The following is a 22,480-nucleotide window of genomic DNA, read 5'->3' as shown; positions in this document are numbered from 1 at the left end:
ATGCCTTTGATTTCCTCTGTCTAATTTTGTCCAGTCAATGTACCAAGTGTAGCGCATATAACATTGGGGAGAGAGGGCATCCCTGCTTGCTAACGCAATGAAGGAAAATTAAGGAAGATAACTGCCCATTTATTAATAGCCTTGCGGAGGGATTCTGATAGTTTACCCTGATCCATTTTAAATAGTTTGGTCCGAATCCCATTTTCTCTAGTGTCGGAAAAAGTAAAGACCATTCTACTTGGTCAAATGCCTTCTCGGCGTCTATAGAAACAAGAACTGCTGGGATCTGTGTTTTCTCCACCTTCTCCAAAATATGACATACTCTACATACATTGTCGTATGTTTGCCTTGATTTGATAAAGCCGGTTTGGTCTTTGTCTATTATTATTGGTAAGAGATCTACAATTCAGTTGGCCAGCACCTTGGTGAACATTTTTGCGTCTAGGTTGAGTGCGATAGGACGGTAGGACACCCAGGTTGTTGGATCTTTACCGGGTTTTGAGAACAGAATTATTTTCGCCTCTTCCATGGTAGGTGATATTTAACTTGGTTAGAAGGGGAGACAAGATGTTAACATATGTTTTGTAAAATTTAGCGGGAAAGCCGGCTTGACAAGGCAATCTATCGAGTGGTAGTTCTCAGATGACCCGTAATGCCTCGTCCGTCGTGATCATTTTTTCTAAAGTTTGACCTTCAGCCGTCGTGAGTCTGGGGAGTACAAACGATTCCAGATACGATGTTTCAGTAGGAAGATGCGGCATATCGGATTAATATGAATTAGAATAAAATGTGTGGAATTGTTTCAGGATACCAGTAGTTTCAGTGGTCATCTCCGCAGATGGTAGTTTGATTTGTAGTATAATTTAGGAGGGTGCCCTTTGGCGAAGTTTGGCTGCCAAAAGGTAATCCATTTTATGAGCGTTTATATAGAACTTCTGTTTAAGTGATAAGAGGGCCTTTTCTGCTTTCTTTGTAAGACTGAGATTTAGCCTACCATATGCTGCACGGAATGTCTTCTGCATTCCGGGGCCCATATCGGTTTCCATCTTTTTCATGATGTGCGATAGTTCTGTTTCTAATTCCAATTCAAGGGCCATAAGCTGTTTGTCTTTTGGCTTCTGCAGCTATAAGGACGCCCCTCATGGTAGCTTTAAACGATCCCCGATAATATCGAATGAGGGCTCCCCTTGTAGATTTAGGTCAAAGTATTCAGTGATTTGTGTGGCAGCTTCATCTCTAATGACATGGTCTTGAAGCAGGATGAGCAGGAATTTCCAGGACCAAAGCTGTGGACTGGCAGTTGTTATATCTAGTGTTAATGTGATTGGGGCATGATCCCAGAAGGTGATTGGATGTGTGGTAATTTGAGTTATTATGCCCAGCAGTGGAGGACCAAGCATAATCTATTCGGGAGAATGACCCATGTACTTGTGGAAAAAAAGGAATAACCTTTCTCCTCCTGCTTCAGGGGAAGCCAAGTATCAACTAGAGAGAGATCTGCAAACATACATTGCAGCCTGTTTGAGGGGTTGAGGGGGCGGGTGAGACCCAGTGGGTCACCATGCTCTTGTCCCGTACTGAATCCTATGTCAGGTTGAAGTCCCTCAGTAATAAGTCTCCATCCCTAAAAAGGTCCAGCAAGCCCATCACAAGTTTCAGAAATCCATCTTGACCTGAGGTAGGGGCATATATTGTCGCTACTGTTAATTTGATGGAGAATATGCTGAGGACCCCAAAAGCATATCTGTCCTCCCTGTGTGTTTTAGTGCGCATTATTTGACGGCAGCGACTTTCTTTAACTGCAATCAATACAACTGCGGTTTTGCTCATGGCACAAGCTTGTATTATTGCAGGGTAACAGCGTAGACAGTTTGTTTCTGTCTGTTTTACAAATGTGAGTTTCTTGTAGTGCTACCAAGTCAGGTTGGTGCCGCCTCAAGAAGAACTCCACCTTCCTACGTTTTTGTGGCATATTAAGCCCCCCGACATTCCATGACAAACCCGACAATTCTTTTTTGGGCGTGTGCTGATTTGCCATTCCCCAGACTTAGGTTTTGTTCCTTGTATTGCTGTGTTAAATTGGGCGTTTTCTGATGCAGTGCCAGTGGAGTCACCTTCTAATTGCAGCAGGGTGAAACCTGCCTCTCTGGTCATAATTCTTTGCTGCTTGCCTTCCAGGGTAAATGATAATCTGAAAGGGAAAGTCCATCTATATCTTATGCCCTGGGTTTGAAGGGCTCGCACCACTTCCTGTAAGTCTTGGCGTTTTTGAAGAGGGATCCTGGAAAGATCTTGATATAGTTGAATTTCAGACCCGTTATGAGATCGTCGTAGAGGCCCTAGACTCCTTAAGAATAAGTTCTTTTTGGGGATATAGTGCACAGGCTACCAAAACATCTCGGGGACGGGAGCCAGGTTCAGTTCTTTTTTCGGTCCCTGTGAACCCTGTCGAGCGTTATGTCAATGGTTTCTTCTCCGGCTAAGAGGTTACCGAATACCCGGACTCTGGGCTCTTTCAGTTCTGAGTTCAGGATCATTTATAGAAGGTTCCTGATCCAGATGTTGGATCAGCGTGATCTGTTTTCAAGGACCTCATATTGAAGTTCTAGATTGTGTTATTCTGGAAAGGTCTTCTAGAGCCACATTAGTTTATTTACAGTCGGCATACAAGGTTTGAATGGTTTGTCCGTTTAAATCAATGCGTTCACTTAAGGATCTTATTTCTTTACTGGCTTTAGCAAGTGAATTCCTTATATCTGCAGTGAATGCCGTGAATTGTGATTGAAAGTTTAAGGTGAAGCAATCTTGAAATTCCTTAAAGCTTTTTGTAAAATCTTCCCTAGAAGCCACTATGTCTGGAGGTGTGCGTTGCTGTGATGGAGAGGAGGAGTGCTTTGAAGTAGCAGTGGGCCCAGGGAGGGTTTTTGTTACTTGCCCAAAGTTTTTCCAGTGATTTTTCTGATTTTTGCTGAGGTAGACGTTGCCCAGCTTGGCTTCGTTTATCTCTGCCCCTGACGTACATCAAACGACGCAGTAATCTTAGAGGTTCACCCTTGTAACTGGATTGCAGGTGTGCTGCTTAGTTGCTCCCGAGGATGTTTTGTCTTGAATCTTTGAGCCCAGGAAAGTGTATGCTGATGAACACAAGCTCTGCTGTGAGGCACCCTTGAGGTCCAGGTTGCTTTTATATCGTGCCCCCTTCGGGCCAGTGTGCTAGCGTTAATGTACCTGCTAACAGATTGAGCAATTGTATTTGGTTTAGAATAGGGCACTGGTTTTAATGAATCCCATGTAGGGAATGGCCATCTGGCTAGAAGCAGAGTCTTTTCTCTTGTTGAAGAAAGTGCTTGTTATTCATATAAGTGGGTCGTGTGTTAGAAGATGTGGCTACCCATGAAAGATAGGTTTCAAGTGGGACTGTGTGGTCCGTGGCATGCCCAAATCCACAGACAGTATTTCTGTCTGCAGGTAGAAGCAGGTGGAGAAGCTATTCACAACACCCCGTATTTTCAGTGGTTCTGATGTACGGTCACATGAGGTGGTCAGCTGGCCTATCGGGTAGCAATTGGTGGTTCACAATCTTACCTTAAGTGTTAGCTGCTGGCCTGAATGTGCGCTTTTCGTAGCTTACGCTAAAGGGTCTGTATGTGCTTGAAATCCTAATAGATCTTGGAGGCAAAGGCTTTCCTCTGCAGTAGTGTTCATGCCGTGTCCAGAAGACCTTTGTGAAGCTATGTCCTCTGTTCGTGATATGCTCTCAGTGCATGGTCGGTAAATGGAGCGGATTACAAACGTCCCTTGTCTGTAGAAGGCTGCTCCTCTTGGATCTTGAGGGACAATGCACTTAACGTGCCTCCCGGGTCCTGCCAGAGCCCCACAGCTGTTCAGTCCGGCGATGAGATTGCAGCAACCTGGGTTTATGGGCATTGTTGGTCCTTGGTGTCGCAAAGCTAGGTTAACCGGCTGACGTCCGCTGCAAAATGTTGTTGCCGTGATGGATAAGGGGTAACAAACAACCCCTGCTATGGTGTCACAAAGGCTGAGGATTGTATTGGGGATAGTTTCCGGATGGAGGTTTGAAAGCGAAGACAGAGTGCTCCGGCACGTGTTCCTTATACGGAGGCCATTTTGGAATCCCACACTGTGTTACCTACCATTTGAAGGGGCTGTTACAGGGTCCTGAGATACAGCACACTACTCATATATTTGTGGCGCATAAGTGTTGCATAGCAGATTTTTTCCTTAATTCAAATGCATTCATGTGGTCTTGATACTTTAAACGAACCATTCCGACATGTCTGTCTAATAAAGAGTATGTTTATTCTTGGTATAATTCCATTCGTTATCTGCTTCAAAACAAATCGACATCAGTCAATGCTTCTGCCAACATCGCTCAATGTCAGCACGTGTTTTCAGCCTTTGGTTATTTTTCAAGGCTGGCTAAATTGTTGTGCTATCATTCTCCAAAAGCTTAGTTTATTAAGTTGTACTCCAGCAAATCAGCAATCTTTTTCCCATGTGTTTAATTTATGTACATTAATTCAATATTCTTTTGTTTTCTTGTATATATTGTCTTTCAGCTTTTGATGTAGTTATTTAAATATTTAAAGATTAGTGGTCTCCCACATGAAGAACTTTGCGCCTGAGACGTCTGGCTCAGGGCACGATATGTTCAGTCAGGTCAATGGAGATGATTTCCTTGGAGTAGTTGATAAGAGTAATTCTTATGTTGAGAATATAAATCACTGTCCTCTGAGAGTGAAATGATTGTCGCACTCTTCCCACCCTGTCCTTTATACACCCCGAGACCTGCTGAGAGGCAATCCTGGAAAAGCTACTTTTATCTGCTTATGAAGTATCTACATGAAGTTTGCCCTTTGATAAAAGGCTTTGTATTACTCCAAACAGGAGCAGAACCCATGATTTAGGAAGCTAGAGTATATAGATGAGCCAAATTATGTGACTTTTAATATCTGGATAAACGTTTAATTCTACTCTACATTGATCACCATCTAAGAAAGCTGGATGAATCAATGTGACCACGTTCTGGGGCAGTATCACACTGCCTTGTGTGATGAATCCATCTAGACATTCTTCTCTTCTGATGGGGAGCCACCCGCTTGGGAGTTGAGCCTGCTGCACGTAACACCGACTAGTGGACAGGGTAATTGGGATGGAGTATGCAGGCCCCTCCTCTCCCCAAAGTACGGACACATTTGTACGGTATCTAGGGGCTAGGTTTTACAATAACCAGATACACCCTTTGCTTGTGGCTTACTTGGCTTCTGGCCCTAGCTATGCCCAAACTTCTGCGAGGAATGATGAGCGATGAGTAAACCAACCACGGAGGAGCCTCAGCAGGCCCTGCAGAGTGTAACTGCGCCAAAGGAGGTGCATCCAGCGAGGGCGTGAGAGCGCCACTGCCAGTGGGTAGGACCGTGGCCTGCAGCAGCAGAGATGCTCCGCTGCAGATTACGACAAGCCAGAGCAGCCCTGAGAAGTTGCAAGAATGAGGGGAATGGCCATTGGAAGGCTGATGTGGAGCACGGCTGCACTGTCATGTGTGCGGTTTTATCCAGACCTTGCAGGATTGAGTGAGAAGAGCCTCGGAAAGCCAATGTGTGAAGCCCAGCTGAATGTTGCATAACAGGAGAGCCAACCTGACTCCATACCCCTCCCATAGAGCATTACTCTAGGACATCTGGAATGCAGAGTGTGACGAATAGCGGGAATTCGTCCCTTCTCCCCAAGGGGAGCACCTTCCTATGAAGCTAGGGAGGTGAGCCCACTCCACAATAGCCACCCTAGGGGTAGAAGCTAGTGAGCCCCCCCTTTTTGGAGGACAAGGACTCTTGTTGCCATGTCGACCTCCCTCAGCTGGTCGTACCAAGGGAGGGTTCGAAATTGAGGGGAACTGGGAGCTATTTAGCTCCTGTTTGTAGCCTAGGAGAGCCTGGCTATCTCAATACCAATAGTTACCAGGAGCGCCTTTTGGCTCCCCAGGCCAAATGATGCTGAACAAACACACCTATGTGAATTAAACTTTTTGCATTTGGGAGAATCTATAAGTAATCATTCGGACACATCTATATGACACTTAAAGGATAAGGAGTAATAAATGGACAAAAAATGTTAAGTTTGAATCTTATACGGTAGTTAGATTTGTGGAATGCCATGTACTAGCTCCTCGTTTCCAAGTGGTAGCTCTTGGCCACTTTTTTATGCTGGATACGCAGCAGCTGTTTTTAGCTCCTACTTATCCAATCTTAATTTCGATCCTTACATGGCCTGCATGGGATGTGTTAAAACACAATAAAATATTATCAAAACTGGATCGAAGAAACTCCTAAGGGATATCATGTTGGGAGAAAAGGTTGTATCCCTTTAAATCGGTCTTAAGTGAAAAAACAGTTTTTTAAAAAAAGGCCAATTTAGAAAAGACCGCTCTGTGACCGCACAGAGTGGTCTTTCTAAATCGAACTGTCAGTTCCTCCGATGTACATGAGTGTGCACAGGAGCTGCGGGTGCGGCAAGTCCCGGAAGAGGAGTGTCGGGTAAGTGTCTGTATGAAAATTAAGGGTGTGGGGGAAACGAAACTGTGTGTGTGTGTGGGGTTGTGGAAGTGTGAAACCACAGAGGGAAGGGGGGTTCTGCGGGTGAAACCCCCCAAATTTTTGCAGGCTGCCCAAAATCGACTGAAATAATTCTATATTTTTTTGGTGCAGCCTTCAAAAATCAGGAAAAAGACATAGAACCTTTAAATTAGGACGCCCACTTTACTGGAACGAGTATGTTAAAGGGGGGATTCCGAAGAGGGAGGAGCAGGAAGCAGGAGACGAGTGAGTGCATCGTAGTTGCAGGCTGTGGGAGGACCCAAACTGCACTACACCGAACGAGAGAGGAGAGCAAGAAACCTGCAAGTTTCGAACTCGCTTGCAGCTGCTTTCCAGGGCGCCAAAATCATGGCAAGCCCAGGACATGAGAAACCAACAGGGCGGGAGCCCGTGCAGAGGTGGTAGTGAGATCAAAGACACGGATCTGTGGTGGACCATCGGTCTGAAGAACCTGTCAGAACTCATACCCTTAGGGACCGTATGTCCTCCTTACAATGCTGGCGCCTCCTGCGTCGTGCTATTCCTTCATGTACTGTTACACGTTCCAAGGTGAGCAATGTAGTTCTTTTTCAAGATAGTGCCACCTAGTTTCCATTGCCGGATATATGCACTTCGAGAACTCAGACCTCTGCGTCACAACTCTGGTAATCCCTGTTGACGCTACACTCCTTGTGTTCCCTCTGTTCCCTCCTTCCTTCTGTTGCCTTCTATCATTCCCGTTGCCCTCAATTCCTTCTTTCCCCAAACCCTACATTACTCCTGGGTCTTCGCCTTGTTTTGTGGCTCAGTACTTCTGAGATCGCCTTGCTTCTCCAAGCTGATACAACTAAGGGGGACTTTGCCTCTATGGCTTTTTCCCTCTGGACTTTTTCGGTCCCGCTTATCTTGAGGGGATATGGTTTTATATTTTTACCACACCCTTTAGATGATTATAGCAGCATTGTCCTCTACACCTGGCTGCACCGTAACGGTAAGAAGGTAGGTGAAATGTGCAGTAAGCTGTGATTGACAGAATATCACAGACCGTCAACAACCCAGAAGAACCATGTGTCTGTGAGTGTAGTCGAGCACAGCGGTGCTATGAGAAGGAGATAGAGAGAGCAACCATGCAAACGCTGGCGAGGAGACAGAATCTGAAATACTCAACAGGAAGAAGAGACTGCACGACCGAAACCTCTGACAACTTTCCCCGCCATGAAAGTCCGGGCGAACAGGAGGTGTGGAAGACTCCAAAGAATCAATATGTTGTACAGCCAACTTGTCATAGAAGAAGACATGAACCAGAGTTAGCTATTAAACTAAATAGTTGCAAAGATTGTGCATCATGAGAAAAGCATTAGCCAACTCGTCATAATAGAAGAGATGAAATGGATCTAACTTTAAAATCAAATGCAAACAAAGATTGTAAACCAAGAGCAAATCATAACACACAGTTAACTCATTACAGTTACAGATATGAAACAGTGTTAACTTTGCAAACAAATGGATATGAATACTGTGAAGCAAGAGAGAACATTGAGGAGAAACTGGATAATAAGAGAGTGAACCAGTGGCACAAAATGTCCTGGGAAAGGGGGAAAACAAAGTGCTATCCAACACAAGAGCAAAATAGTATTAAAGAGAGAAAAGCAGGGCTCAGAGCCTACTGACATACACCAGCTACAAACCGCTACAAACCAGAGTGACCCAGGAAATCTATATACCCTCCAAAGGGCACAAGCATGTATATGGCCAAAAGTATAAAGTAACTAAGGGAGAGATGTATAAGGGGTCAAGAGTAAGACTCTGACACAGTGGCATGTTTGTCGGTTGCAATAGACTTTTATTTCCAGAAAATAATAAGAAGGTGTGGGGAAATTCTTTATCCCTGTTCCTAAGCGGGTTTTCCCTGCCAAAAACAGAACTAAGGATCGTCTGTGTCAGGATGTTCAACAAAAGAATGCTCTATAAGTTATCTACTCACAGCTTGCTTCAAAGTCCTCAACATAAAAAGGTTTAAGGTGCAGAACATAAAAGAAATACAGGGTTCTGCCAGGAAAGGAGTATCCATTCCCCTAGAGTCCTTCTGGTAGTTCAATGTGTCTCCTTCTCATGTTTTAACAGTATTCAAAAGGGCATGAGTCTTCCTTTGAATGCCCTTCAAGCATGCATTTTCTTTACAATGTGTCCACTTTCTACCCCTACTATACTCTCCTCCCAGGGCATTTGTGACTTTCTCTTCAATCCTTAAAAAGGGGTAATGGTCTTCCCTTTTGTTTCCACAACTTCAAGTTTATTTGCATTTGCACTTCTGTTTTACTCCCTTGCCAGGATATCACTTTATTTCTCCTCTTAGTCTGGTTGGCTCCCTTGCCAGGCTATTGTTTCACTTCTCACTCCTGGTTTACTCTCCTGCCAGGATAGCACTTTGCTTCATATCTCCCCCTACTGGGTATACGTATCAAACTCCCTGTTTGCCTGGTGCACTAACCTGCCAGGGCTTTCTCCTTTATTCACTTGCTTTATCCACATCACAATAGCTTTCCATAGTTGGGTCACTGACTGCTTTCCAATAGAGTTTGTATTTTCTTTGTCTCCCTTATCCAAGGGTTGGGTCTCAGACCCCTTTTCAATTCTGTCCGTATCTATAACAGTTCCTCTTTTACAGTTTTTGGGCTTCCATTTCACTTTCAACAGTGTTCACATACACATAATTCCTCCCTTTGGGGTTCTATGTGAAATTACCTTTTTTTAAAGGTCTCAAGAGAAAAAGACCAATTTACTTTGACCGATTTTCTTTTGATCGGAGAACCGGCATTGTAAAGGTCTTTTTCTCTTGAGTCCTTTATAATGCGCTTTTCTCTTTTTGATTTTGTTAATGGGGTTTTAAGCCCCCGATTACCCCATTTTTCGTACTCACTCCACAGCCCCACCTTCTCCTGCGTCATTTCAGCCACAGCCCCCACCCTCAGGATTTTGCCACAGCCCCAGTCCCATTGCCCCACCCCTAAACCAAAACACATACATACAACACACGCACGCACGCACACACACTTACCTGTTCTCCTCACCCTCCACTTCCTGGTCCCGCTCAGCCCCTATGCGCACTCGTGTGTGGCAGGGGTGTGACAGTTCATTTTAGAAAGACTGCTCCGTGCGGTCACAGAGTGGTCTTTCTAAATCAACCTTTCAGTTTAAAGATCTTTATAAAAAAGATCTTTTCACTGGGAACGTCCTTTGGAATACTGGGTCAGTGACCTGTCTTTAACAATGATTTCATGTATGAGTTCCTTTACTATTTTCAATTTTTTTTTTCAGGAGTTCTCAGCATGACACGGCATTCACTGTTAGGTGCCCCGGTAACCCATTCCATCTCCCTGGGATTACCAGACGTCTCTGGGGGTTCTTGTGTTTCCTAGTTGGCTTCTCGTTCGGTATGCTGACTAGGTGTACATCCGCCAGCTGGTCCATCTTCGCTCTGGTTTCTCTCACTCCGGGGAGCTCCTGCTTCCCCAGTCATCCGACGGCAGGCTGCTTTCGGTTCAGTTCCCCCTCACACTCTCCTATTGGACCTCTTTGTTCCGAATTGCAATCTCCTGGTTTTGGGCGTCTTTGTGATCAGACTCTGCCACATTATCCCATTGCCATCAGCTGTGGTATTTTCAAACTTCCCAGCATTAGTCTAAAGTTTCCAAAGACCAGAAGGCAGCATTTGCTTACTGCTTCTAGGCATCTTCAGTGCTCCATTTCTCTTCCTCGTCGCAGTACTTAAATGGGGTTGGGAAGAACAAGGCAATTGGCTGGAAAACCTGGGATGTCTTCCTCTGTTACAATTAGCCATACAAGTAAGTTGTACCGGTGTTTGGGTGTCATGTGGAATTAAGGTTGGCAGGTTATTTTGCTCTATGGTTTTCCGACCTCTCGGGAGTTGGTCTTCCACCATGTGGGCCTCCCGCAGATAGCCACCTCTAGGGTCAGTCGGGTAGCTTCTACCTTACCTACGTCACATGAGAAAAGCTTCCCACCAGAGAATCAGTGACGATATCACTAGATTCGTCACAGAGACGAAAGGGATTCAAACTGAAGAAAGAAAGGGCAACATCCCACTTGGAGAATTAAAGAGACTAATATAAGTAGTCACTAGACTATTTGCAAATTGTAGATTAAATTGTATACTAGCAGTACCCCGAGGAGAAGGGGCTCTCCTGATCTTATGTTGTTTTCTCTTAGTGGTAGGGTCAGTTAGGGTATTTTTCGGACAGCAGACTTGTTTTTTTGGACTTTCACCACTGACAAACGAGCACCATAGCTATTAATATAGGCAGGGACCCACCCATAGAAATGTATGCCTTTTACTTTTAGTATATCATGTCCTCTGAGATTCTGTGTCCTTCTTCTGACCCGCAACAGGAGGCTCAAGTGGAAAGGGAGGCAGGTGAAAGAGAGAAAAAAGAAGCCTATCCCAGAGGAGGGGAGTAAGAAGGGAAGGAGCCCCGGAGTGGGTAGAAGAGCCCCAGAGTGTGGAAAGACTGGGAAAATCCCAGAGTGGGCAGTGAGAGTAAGAGTCCCAGAGTCAGGAGAGCGAGCGTGAGATCACCCCAGAGTGGGGAGTGGTAAGAAGAGCCCAGAGTGGGGAAAGACTAAGAAAACCCCACAGTGCAGAGTGACTAAGAGAACCCCAGAGGAGGAGGATGAAAGAGTGAGAGAATCCCAGAGTGGGAAGAAACATAGACCTGGACTGGAACACCTTGATAACCTTCCAGCACACCAATAACTGTCGTTAAAAAAAAAAAAAAAATCGTTTTTTACTACATGCAAAAACCTTTAGTAAAAGGGGCATGGTTAGGGCCAGGAGCCAGCAGCCATCCCTGCCAAAGTCTTTGGGTTTTTTAATGTTTTCTTTTGCGATGGTGAAAGCAAGCGGGTAATAGCATTATTCCGGACAGAGGACTTTGTATTTGTTTGACAGACATCATGATGAGCATCCTTTCATCTTTTATATAGACTAGGGACTGAGGTGGTAGACTTGGAGGAATATTATTATTGAATCGACAAAAATAGATATTTTTTAAACTACGTCTCATTGTCGGTCCTGATTCTGACCTCCCACGCAGCCCATTTAACCAGTCTACCCAAACAGTTTGTGCTCCTCGGCAATCCAGTCAGTAAAAATGTATGTAGTGATGGCTACCCAATATGAATCGGAGTGTTCACATTGCAACTAGCTCTAAGCGTGACATTTATTCTTGCCCGTAATGTCTCCTTTAAACCTGATGTTGCCAAAAAAGCCCACACCGTCTGGTACTAACTAATGCTGTTGTACTAAATAAATCAATTAATGCCACAGGCTAATTTACGTCAAGCAGTTCAGTTTCTAGTATGATCACACTTTGATTGGGGAATACTCTGACATTTCTGCCATGCTCTGTGCCCTGATTTCTGGCATCCAAAAATGTAACCAGGTATGCTCCATGGAGAAACACTGGCAGCCAATAACAGCCTGTATTTGATCAACTCAAGCGCTGCCATACCTAGCCGAAAAGGTGGTCATGCCTGAGGTGAAGGCAATTTCAGAAGCTCCAACGTCGCCAGACTGGAAACTGTAGGGGAGGACTGGCCGCGAGGCCCTCCTCACCTGCAGCCTTCTCCCCAGGTGAGGACCATGACTCGGTGGGCGTCCCCTCATGCCACCCGGGCCCAGGTGGAGGAGGGATCACCCGCCGACGACATTGCCCACACGTATCCGTTCCCTGCATATACCAAAAATCAGTTAGGCCTAGAAGCCATCTTGTCTAGCAAACATGGCGTGAGTTCAGCACACTGTAACGAGGCCCCCACCTTTGGAGGGCCTTTCATGCATCTCTGCCGCCGCAGTAGCCCTGGTAGATCCGCTGCGAGCGCGTTCCCATGAGAAAGTCGGGTATGAGCTAACCCGAGATGCTAACACTGTAACATTTTATCATTCACAATGTAATATTGCACTCTGCACGACCTGGTCCGCGAGGCCGGGGTGACGGGAAAAAAGCTGAAGCATCACTATCTGAAGAAAGTAGAAAATAATTCAAGTATTGGTATTAACGAACTACCTCTGTTTAAACAGATCCTGTAAACTGTGAATAAACCATAAAGATGTAACGTTACATGATACCACCCCAGGTCTGGACTAGTGCTGCTATAACCACAGAGAAAGATGTCGACCAAATGTATAGCCTTTATCTGTATAAGTGTTCTTACAATTTTATGTAGAAACCTGAACTCATATATGTTTTCTTAATCACCTAAAGCAGCGAGCATCAATCTCTGTAGGCCATAACCTAGAACTACCTCGTGTAACGTCTAATGTACATAAAATAATCACACCATGTAGTAAATATAATGTTAGGTAATGAAAAGGTACTCGGACCGACTGTATTAAAGAAATGTGTAACGAAATTGAAATATATATATGTGTGTTTAAATAACATCAAAATAAGGCGGAGCATTATAAAAGTTCTGCATTCAAAAAGTTAGCAACGCACGAGGAAAAAACCTTTGTGAATATATGCAAGGCCATTCTCCCTCCCACCCTACCAAGCCTGCCAGATAAAGAAGCTAAGGCATGTGCCGCGCTCCCTCACCTCCCCCAACCAAGCTGGAGCCGCTTCAGAGAGTCAGAGGCCCCGGTACCGCACCCAAGGCCACAGCCCGCCACCTGTGTTATTTACAGCACGGTAATAAACCCACGTTTGAATCCACTGATCTACCAGCACCCTCTCGTAAATTCCATAACCCCCCCCCCTAGACCACCCCAAGAATCATGACCCCGTGCAAAGACGACCCCCATCACTGGGACAAGACACAGAGACCCATTTATGTAATAACTTCTAACGCGGCAGACAGACGTGTATCATTCGGCTCAGGCCCCAGAGCCCAGCCCCTCGACCTAAAATACCGGTCAATAGGACACAGGTAAATCTCACCCCAACCGACAACCACCGGACCTCTCACGAGGTGCATTCCTCATGTGTTGCGTTTATTCTATAAGATAAGCTGCTGAGCGATTTATTGATGAACTTAGATGTCGTTTCTTGAATAACTGCAGTGTGCATGGCCTAGGGCAAACGAGTCAGGAAAGGTATTCATCTTTGTCACAGGCTGCCCCAGCATACCAACACCGCTCGGATGACCTCAAGCTGGCCTGCCAGGCCCAACCCAACCCACGAGGCTGACCAGTGACGTCCTCACGCCAAGACCAACCACGCTGCAGCAACACCTATAGTTAGTCGACGCCACCCAATCCCAATTAACTTGTGCCCCCTATAGTGTGTAGGTTCTGATGACGTTTTTTGTATTAGAAATACGCCTGTCTTTGCTATTGTCAGACAGAGCGCTCTCGGAGGTTGCAGAGTTCTTTGCATGCCCTATTCTTTGGATAAACTCCCACTTACGCTCACCCGCACTCTGTCTTGGTCTTATTCCCACTACGGGAGAATCCCTTATTGTCTCTCATTGCGGGGAGGATCGTGCTGAAATTGGGGGCGCTTCCCTTCAGTGGTGACCCCGATAGCGTGATATCTCCAAATTATTTTTCCTAACTCCTTTTTAACGACCCCCTTGTGGCACGAGAATCTCTGGTCGAGAAGGGATACGCACGGTGAGCCGGCTCCGGGAGGCTGCCCGCCAACGGCGACCGGCACAATAAGAAGTGCGCACTCAATGAGAAAGGGTACGGGATCCCGATTGGAAAAAAATCCCCTTTGAGTGCCGCTCGCCGGAGCCAGGGGCTGACCGTTGAGTTACCGGTGACACTGCCTGGACGGACCCAGTTTCGGAGACTATCGGTTCAAGACGGGCACGTGAGTACTGAGTGCGAGCGATCGTAAAGGGGAAGGGAGGGGAAATTGTGAACAGAAGAACGGGGACAGGTAGAGGAGAAGAATAACGGGGGTCTACTAAAGACGGGTCTTGAAACTTTCTTTATCTTTTCTTTGCATATGGCCATTAGGAGTAAGAAATAAGTGAAGTGGTAGAAGTGACGGAAACCTAGCTCCGAAAGGGGGTGGAAGGCGGCGCCGCATAGTGCTATCTAAACTAGTACTGGGAATATATGAAGAAGTAAGAAATAAGTTATTGGTGTCTGGCAAAGGGAGATACCGGGAATATTTTTTAGTGATTGCTACTCTCTCTATTTCTTTTTTCCATTCCACGGGGCGGGGGGAGAAAGCGAAAAGGGTATAAGATAAATATACTTGTAGAAGAACTATAAAATAGGGAGCACATTTTGAGGAGTGGGGACCAAGTAGTGGCACGTACAGACGTGAACACAGTAACCTTAGCAGAAAAACAGGGTCAGCTGGCCAGGGAGGAAAGGGAGGAAAAAAGACGAGGTGTGAGTGGGAAAGCATTGTGAAGGGTGCGCGCACCGTGTGAGTATTGGAGACGAACGGTTGACCGCGAGGTGGTGCCAGAGAGTGTTGACCATAACTAGTAATTGATCAGTTGCAAGTGAAATCACATGAGAGTGTATGGGAATGGGAAGGAGATGAGCTATGGTGAGTGAGAAAGGATTTGCGCAGTGAATAAAATTGGGTGATAATCTTTGAGACGTCCGCTCTTGTCTGTGCCATAAAGGTATACATACACATATCTACACCTAACTAGAAGTAAAGAAGGTGGACACGGCTGTGTTAGTGATTTAGAGTATGGGGGCAGAAACTCCCTTGTCACATATTTGTAAGAGCTTACCGGGATACGCTGAACGAATAAATAAATATCACGATCAATGGGTAACAGAATTGAAAGGGGAGGGTCTGCCCCAGATCTGGCCCGAGGGAGGGTCTTTTGACAAAAGCGTTCTTGATATGGTACGAGCATGCATTAGCCTCAAGTATAAGGGGAAACAATGGCAAAATAGGAAGGAGATATTAGACCTCTGGAGATTGTTTGAGGAAGTACCCCCACCAAAAGCTCCGGCACCAAATATTGATCTACCTTCCACCACAGATAATCCACTGATGATTCCAAGAGAGGAAAAGGAACAGCTAAGTACAGAACAACCTGCGGAGGTGATTAGTTTGTACCCGATATTACCTAAACCAGCCCCCGCAGCAGGATATAGCGACCCTACTTATGTGCCCCCCCCCACAACTGGTACACCACAAAGACCAACAGCCCCCCCGCCATACGAAAGCACCAGAGAGCGCGCCCAGGGAAGCACACAGAGGGTGGATATAGAGAAGCTAACGAGTGACTTAGAGTCGAGGCTTACTATGGCAAGGGATGAACTCTCAAGAATAAAAGACATATGCGAGCGCACGGCGTGCGCCCCTACACAATCAGGACGCACGTCTAGAGCGTCGAGCGAAAGTAGACAAATTGAGGAAGGATGGAAAAAGGGGGAAATACTGTTCAGAATTGAGGAAGAGCCGACACGAATAATAGAGGTAGGAGCAGTAGAAGGGAGCATTGGTGATGTATCACGAGAGAGAGGGATCAGAGAGGACTTGTTATGTGATGTCAGAGGAGGGTTGGATGAGAGTGATAGGTTGAGTATGGCAGTGGGAGGGGAAAGCGAGGAGGTGGACGGTGCATGTTCACTAGGGACTATAGACGACGAATGGATGGGACGACTAAGAAATAGGGTGGGGAAGATGGCGTCATTGGAGTCAGCAGCGACTAAGGAAAGGGAGGGTGCAACTGCAAAAGGGAAGTTACAACTTCCATTGATACACAGAGGGGGGGGGAGACCAAACTATATACCATGGGCTCAGATGGATAAGGCTAATTTAATGAAATTATTGCCCCAGCTGTCAGGAGGGGCGAGCAAGTGGATATATGCATTTGAGAAACATACCGCCGGCATACCGTTGGCAGTAGGCGATGTGAAAAGCCTACTAGTAACCGCAGTAGGAGATCAAGCGGACAGAGTATGGGCTAAGGCTGGTTTCCCGGCCGTGACGTTAGACTGTGACCGCCATGATGGAGCTTCCTTTAATACAGTACGAGCAAGGGTGTGGGACGCACTGCGGGAGACATTCCCAGATACCCCTGATTTACAGTCAGTAATGCAATGTACAATGAATGACGGGGAGGATGCTATGGATTACATTCTCCGGGTGCAGGAGATGTGGAGAGCGGAAACGGGCACGCCCTGGCACCAATCCACATCTCTATTTTATTTTATCATTAAGAGAGGGCTCCCAAAAGAGGTGCAGAAGGCACTCGATAAAATAGCGGGCGTTGAGGCAAAGGGGTGGCCAGAGATCCAAAGTATAATAGTGCACCATTGCAAAAGGATCAAAGAGAGAGAGAGGGAAGTAGCACAGAAAAGGTTGGCAGACGAGGCAAAGTTGGTACAATCAAAGCTAGTGAAGGTTGCAGCAGCGGTAGCAGGGCTCCCACTCATGAGGGAGGGAGACGAAGGAGAGGAGGGGCAAATAGCAATACAAGGAAGAATAGCAGCAAATTGGGCAGGACAAGGACAACGACAGTGGACTGAGCAGGAGCAGAACGGAGGTCCAACGTGGCAAGAGTGGGCCCCAAGAGGGGGAAGAGGTGGGTACAGGGGCCGAAGAGGAGGACAAGGGTATGGAGGAATGGGAGGAAATGGGTGGCAGGGTCCCAGAGGTCCACAGGGGAGCTGCTGGAATTGTGGGAGATGGGGGCACTACTCAAGAGAGTGCAGGAGCAGACAAAACAACGGGTTCCAGGAGACAGAGCAGTACGGTCACCCCCACCCAGGAAGCCCCTACGGCCTCCCCATGGGACAATACCAGCAACCAGAAAATGTAGGACAAAGAAGTAACGCACAACTACACAGACATCAGTATAGAACACAAAACCACCCACAGAATAATGACAATATGCAATACACGCCAGGTAACACTTTCGCCACAGTAGCTAATGGAGCGCCTGCCCCCGCACCTTACAGCGGGGTGTCAGTGGTTTCGGGGAACATTTTTGATCAAGGGGGGGCAATGAGACACCCCGCATAGGACAGCCCACAGAGAGCACTTGCGTGTCCAGTACTATCTACGACCCACAATGCATCAGAGGAACCATTGATAGGAGCGCAGATAGGAGACAAGCAGTTCATATTCATGGTGGATTCGGGAGCGGAGAAATCATGCATTAGAGAGGGCCGGTTCCCGTTATCTAATAGAACGTTAGAGACGCAGGGGTTCTCTGGGGCTGTAATTGAAGTTCCTTACACAGAGGCATTGGATGTGACAGTGGGGGGTAAAACAGTGAAAGCACCCTTACTGTACTATGAACACTCTCCCATTAATTTGCTGGGGAGAGATCTCTTAAGCAAACTAAATATGACAATATCATTCACAGGGAGCGGTATCGTATGTTCGACGCCAGGTATATGCCCCCTCCGCATATTAGCAGTAATACACGGCCACACAATCATGCAAGAGATCAGAGGGTTACCAAGAAACGAGGAGATGTTTGTTGAGGGCATGAGAACATTGGCTCTCATAGTACCAGAACTAAAAAGGATGGATTGGAGGATTCCAGCCGAATTCCTATTCCGCCCCATAGCAAGCCCCGACACTGCTCCCGGGTCAGTGCTATCGTTGGATTTACACGCAGTGCACGTGTCCGCAAACAGAATATGTGTGATTGGCGTTGACATGGAAGGATGTGAGTGGCGGACAGTACTGTGTACAAATGCAAATATCCCACTGAGGGAGCTCTCGGACGAGGAGCTATTTTCTGACACTGAGACAGATGGCGAAATAGTGATGGAACTAGCAATGCCGTGCGACATTGTAGTTACAGCCAGAAAAACTAAAGTTAAATTAATGGCAGTAGTAGGAGCACCACATACATTTTTTGATGATGACATGAGGTCAGTACCCACTAACCTATGGACAAATGGCCCCCACGATGTGGGGTTACTACATGGGGTTCAGCCTGTGGTAATAAAACTTAAACAGGGAGCAATCCTACCCCGGGTAAAACAATATCCATTGTCACGCGAAGCAGAAGAAGGGATCAGAGAGACAATAGATGCACTGCTAGCACAAGGAATAATAGTGCCCTCAAACTCCCCATGCAACACATGCATTTACCCGATTAAGAAGGCGAAGGGAGGTTCATGGAGGATGATACAAGATTTACGCCCACTCAATGATGTGATTCAGAAGGAGTTCCCTTTAGTCCCGAACCCGGCGACAATACTGTGCAACATTCCGAAAACGGCATCCCACTTCACAGTTATTGACTTGAAAAATGCATTTTTCTCGATTCCCTTAGCAGAGGAGAGCAGGTACTTAACAGCGTTTACACTAGGGGGGAGGAGGTTCGAACACTGCAGACTACCACAAGGATATTGCGAGAGCCCAAGCATATTCAACAGGGTACTACATGAAGATCTGGGGAATTTGTCTGTAGAAAGCACAGTGATTCAGTACGTTGATGATTTATTGGTTTGTGCACAAACTGAGGAGGAGTGTAGAAAGGACTCAATAACACTCCTGACATTATTGGCCAATAAAGGGTACAAGGTGGACAAGGGGAAGTTACAATACTGTCTGACAGAGGTCCTATACTTGGGACAGCTGATATCAAAGGATGGCAAGCGGATCATACCAGACAGGGCACAGGCGATTAGAACAGTTGGGGAGCCCAAAACAGTAAAAGAGATGCAGAAATTTCTGGGTATGTGCAACTATTGCCGAGCATGGATATTGGATTATGCAGCGTACACAAGGCCCTTGTTACAGGCACTAAAAGAAGCACAGCAGGAAAACAAACACATAGAATGGACAGAAGAGATGAACACAGCATTTAACTCACTAAAAGAGCTGATATCAAGCGCTCCAGTACTGGCAAATCCAGATTATGGGCGCGAATTCTTCTTATTTTCACACTGCAAAGGAACACTGATGACAGCAGTACTGACACAAAAGACATTGTTAGGGCACAAACCACTGGCTTACTATAGTGGCACCCTGGACGCAGTAATGCAAGGTCATTTCGCGTGCGAGCAATCCCTAGCTGCAGCCGCGTTCGCTATTGAAAAAAGTGCCACGATAGTGATGGGCTGTCCTGTGACACTGTTTGTGGAACACTCACTCTTTGCAATATTAGAGCGATCAAAGAGCACATTGACGACACAGCGCGCCACAGCATATGAAATAATACTGTCCAGCGCAAACATCCACATAGTAAGATGTAAAACAGTGAACCCGGCCACATTCATCACAGAGGCGTGCACCGTAGAGGACATGCAGAACCACAACTGCGCTACGTACACAGGTGACGAAAGTCAGGATCAAGTGATTTTTGAGAATGCCCTGAACGAGGGAGAGGTGTATTTCGTGGACGGGTCAGCATCAATAGACATGGAGACAGGAGAGAAACATGTGGGTATGGCAGTTGTACGATTAGAGGAAGATGAATACGAGACACTAGTGCAACACCGCCTCCCATCACACTATTCAGCCCAAGCAGCAGAACTAATAGCGCTAATAGAAGCATTGCATGCCGCCAAGGGGTGCGCAGTGACAATATATACAGACTCAGCATACATGACAACAACGGTACACGGCGGGTTGGCACGGTGGGGGCGGAGAGGGTTTCGACGAGCAGATGGAACACCGGTTCAGCATGCAGAATTATTGAAAGAACTGATTGAGGCCCTGCAAGACCCCACGGCAGTGGCCATCGTAAAATGCCAAGCCCACACCACAAATACAGATTTTGTATCTTTGGGGAACGCGGCAGCAGACGCCGCTGCCAAAGAAGCTTCGTATTTACAGAAAGGTGAAGTAGGAGAGTACATGTTGCACCACACAGCAAGCCAAGAGGTCCCCACAGGATACAACATGATGCCCACACAGGAAATAATAGAGCTGCAAGAGGGAGCTAGTGCAGAAGAAAAATTGCTGTGGACTAAGAGGGGATGCAGCAAATCGCCGACTGATTTATTGTGGCGACAAAACAGTTCAGGAAAAGTGGTAATGCCAGTTACATTGTTAGAAATAGCATTTCAACAACTACACTTTCCCGCACACAACGCAAAGCAACACATAATGGCGGACATACAAGAAGATTGGTTTGCACCTTGCCTCCATGAACACATCACAAGGCTGGCTTTAGAATGCACGACATGTCAGATTTACAACTCAGGTATGACATTGCGCACACTAAGAGGAACGATACCAAAACCAAATGGCCCATTCAGAGAGCTCCACATTGATTATGTAGACATGGGAGAAAGATGTAACGGGGCTCGCTACATGATTGTGGTTGTATGTCCATTTTCGAGGTGGGTGGAGGCAGGCCCCTGTGCGCGCCCTGATGCGAAGGGCGCCGCGAAGTTCCTAGTGCGGGAAGTATTCCCGCGCTGGGGAATTTGCGAAGTTATTCGCTCAGACAACGGCACGCATTTTGTTAATGAACTATTCAAGGAAGTGACTACGCTATTGGGAATAAAGCACAAATTATGTTCGATTTATCATCCTCAAAGTAATGGCGTAGTGGAAAAGATGAACGGTCTGTTAAAAAGCAGATTGTCAAAACTGTGTCTTTCCCTTAAAAAGACCTGGATGTACTGCCTGCCTTTGGCCCTGTTTGAGTTACGAAATCAGCCAAGTAAAGACCACCATTTGTCCCCGCATGAGATCGTCACGGGAAGGAGAATGCACACAGTGCATTCGCCTCTCCGTGAACGTTCTGATGCACACAGAAGTGCAGCGATATTGGGAGAGGAGTTCACAGAGTACTTGAAAAAACTGACACGGGCAGCGCGCGTAATTGCGAAGCAACTAGCCCCCCCCTCTACAAGAGAGGAGGGGAACACAACAGAAACAGAGACACTGCCTGAAAAACCATTACAACTAATGCCTGGTGACCTTATATATGTCAGAAGTTTTGTGCGAAGGTGGAATGCGCCACGTTTCCATGGCCCTTATGAGGTAGTGTTTTGCACACCCACAGCAGTAAAGGTGAAGGGCCTACGATACTGGGTGCATTTGACAGACGTACGCAGAGCCTATAGCGCCGTGGAAGGTGAGGTACAGGACGAGGCACAGGCAACTGCGGACAATGAAGTTGTGCAGAATGAATGATGGGAATTTTGTGTGCATTAAGTGATGAACATTGAACGCGACTGGCGCACGACAAGTGTACTGAAATGAATTTGTATATATATATATATATATATAATTTTTTACAACTTTTGAAGGTTTTTGTGGGTTTTTTTGGTTTTGGAGAAGTTTTTTTTCCTCTCGACTTTCCTTTTTATATATGAAATAATGTACGGATAGTAATGATTGTAAAGTTACCTTGTCTGTGGACACACCCCCTCCCTCACCCACTCCCATACTTTGTCGAAACAATGTCACAACGTTAGAAATGTTTACATGCTTGTACTTAATGCACTTTTATGTTTCAAACAGGATTTACTATGGCATCGAATGGGCAGCCTGCAACTAATAGATTTGTTAGATTTAGAGAAATGTTAGTAGATAGATTGACATATTCATACGAATGTGGTTTATCAATGTGTGTTATTGTGTTCTTCATCTCAATATTTTGCCTGGTGACATATTGGGTCATAGCGTTCATCTCTATCGAGATGAACGAGGGGGGAGGGGGGAGTAACACCACCCTTGCCCCTGGCACGAATTCAATTACAAGTATGAATATTAAAGAAGGTGATTTTTTGGTCTGGGATGGATCACACCTTGTATGGGGGTACTATACTGCACCACCCACTGCTGCCCCGTCACAATCAAGAAATAAAGATATGGAAAATGACACAATGTCCCTACCTGAAATATATAACAGCCCCACTACCCTTCCCGCCCCGATACAAAACAGCGATTTGTTGTTTATTGAGGAAAATGGAAAAGTAATTACGATGACAGACCACAAGTTCCTATATGAGGAAT

At 46.2% G+C, this 22,480-nt stretch overlaps 1 protein-coding gene across 2 annotated transcripts in view; it reads left to right on the top strand.

Moving 5' to 3' along the window:
- HAUS8 (HAUS augmin like complex subunit 8) overlaps window positions 1-22,480 on the top strand; it is a 522,213-nt gene that overhangs the window by 218,915 nt on the left and 280,818 nt on the right. The gene's annotated exons all lie outside the window — the stretch shown is intronic.

Source organism: Ambystoma mexicanum, chromosome 1p (assembly GCF_040938575.1).
Source record: "Ambystoma mexicanum isolate Mex_15411 chromosome 1p, UKY_AmexF1_1, whole genome shotgun sequence".
NCBI lineage: Eukaryota > Metazoa > Chordata > Amphibia > Caudata > Ambystomatidae > Ambystoma > Ambystoma mexicanum.
This window is presented reverse-complemented; position numbering and strand designations above follow the sequence as displayed.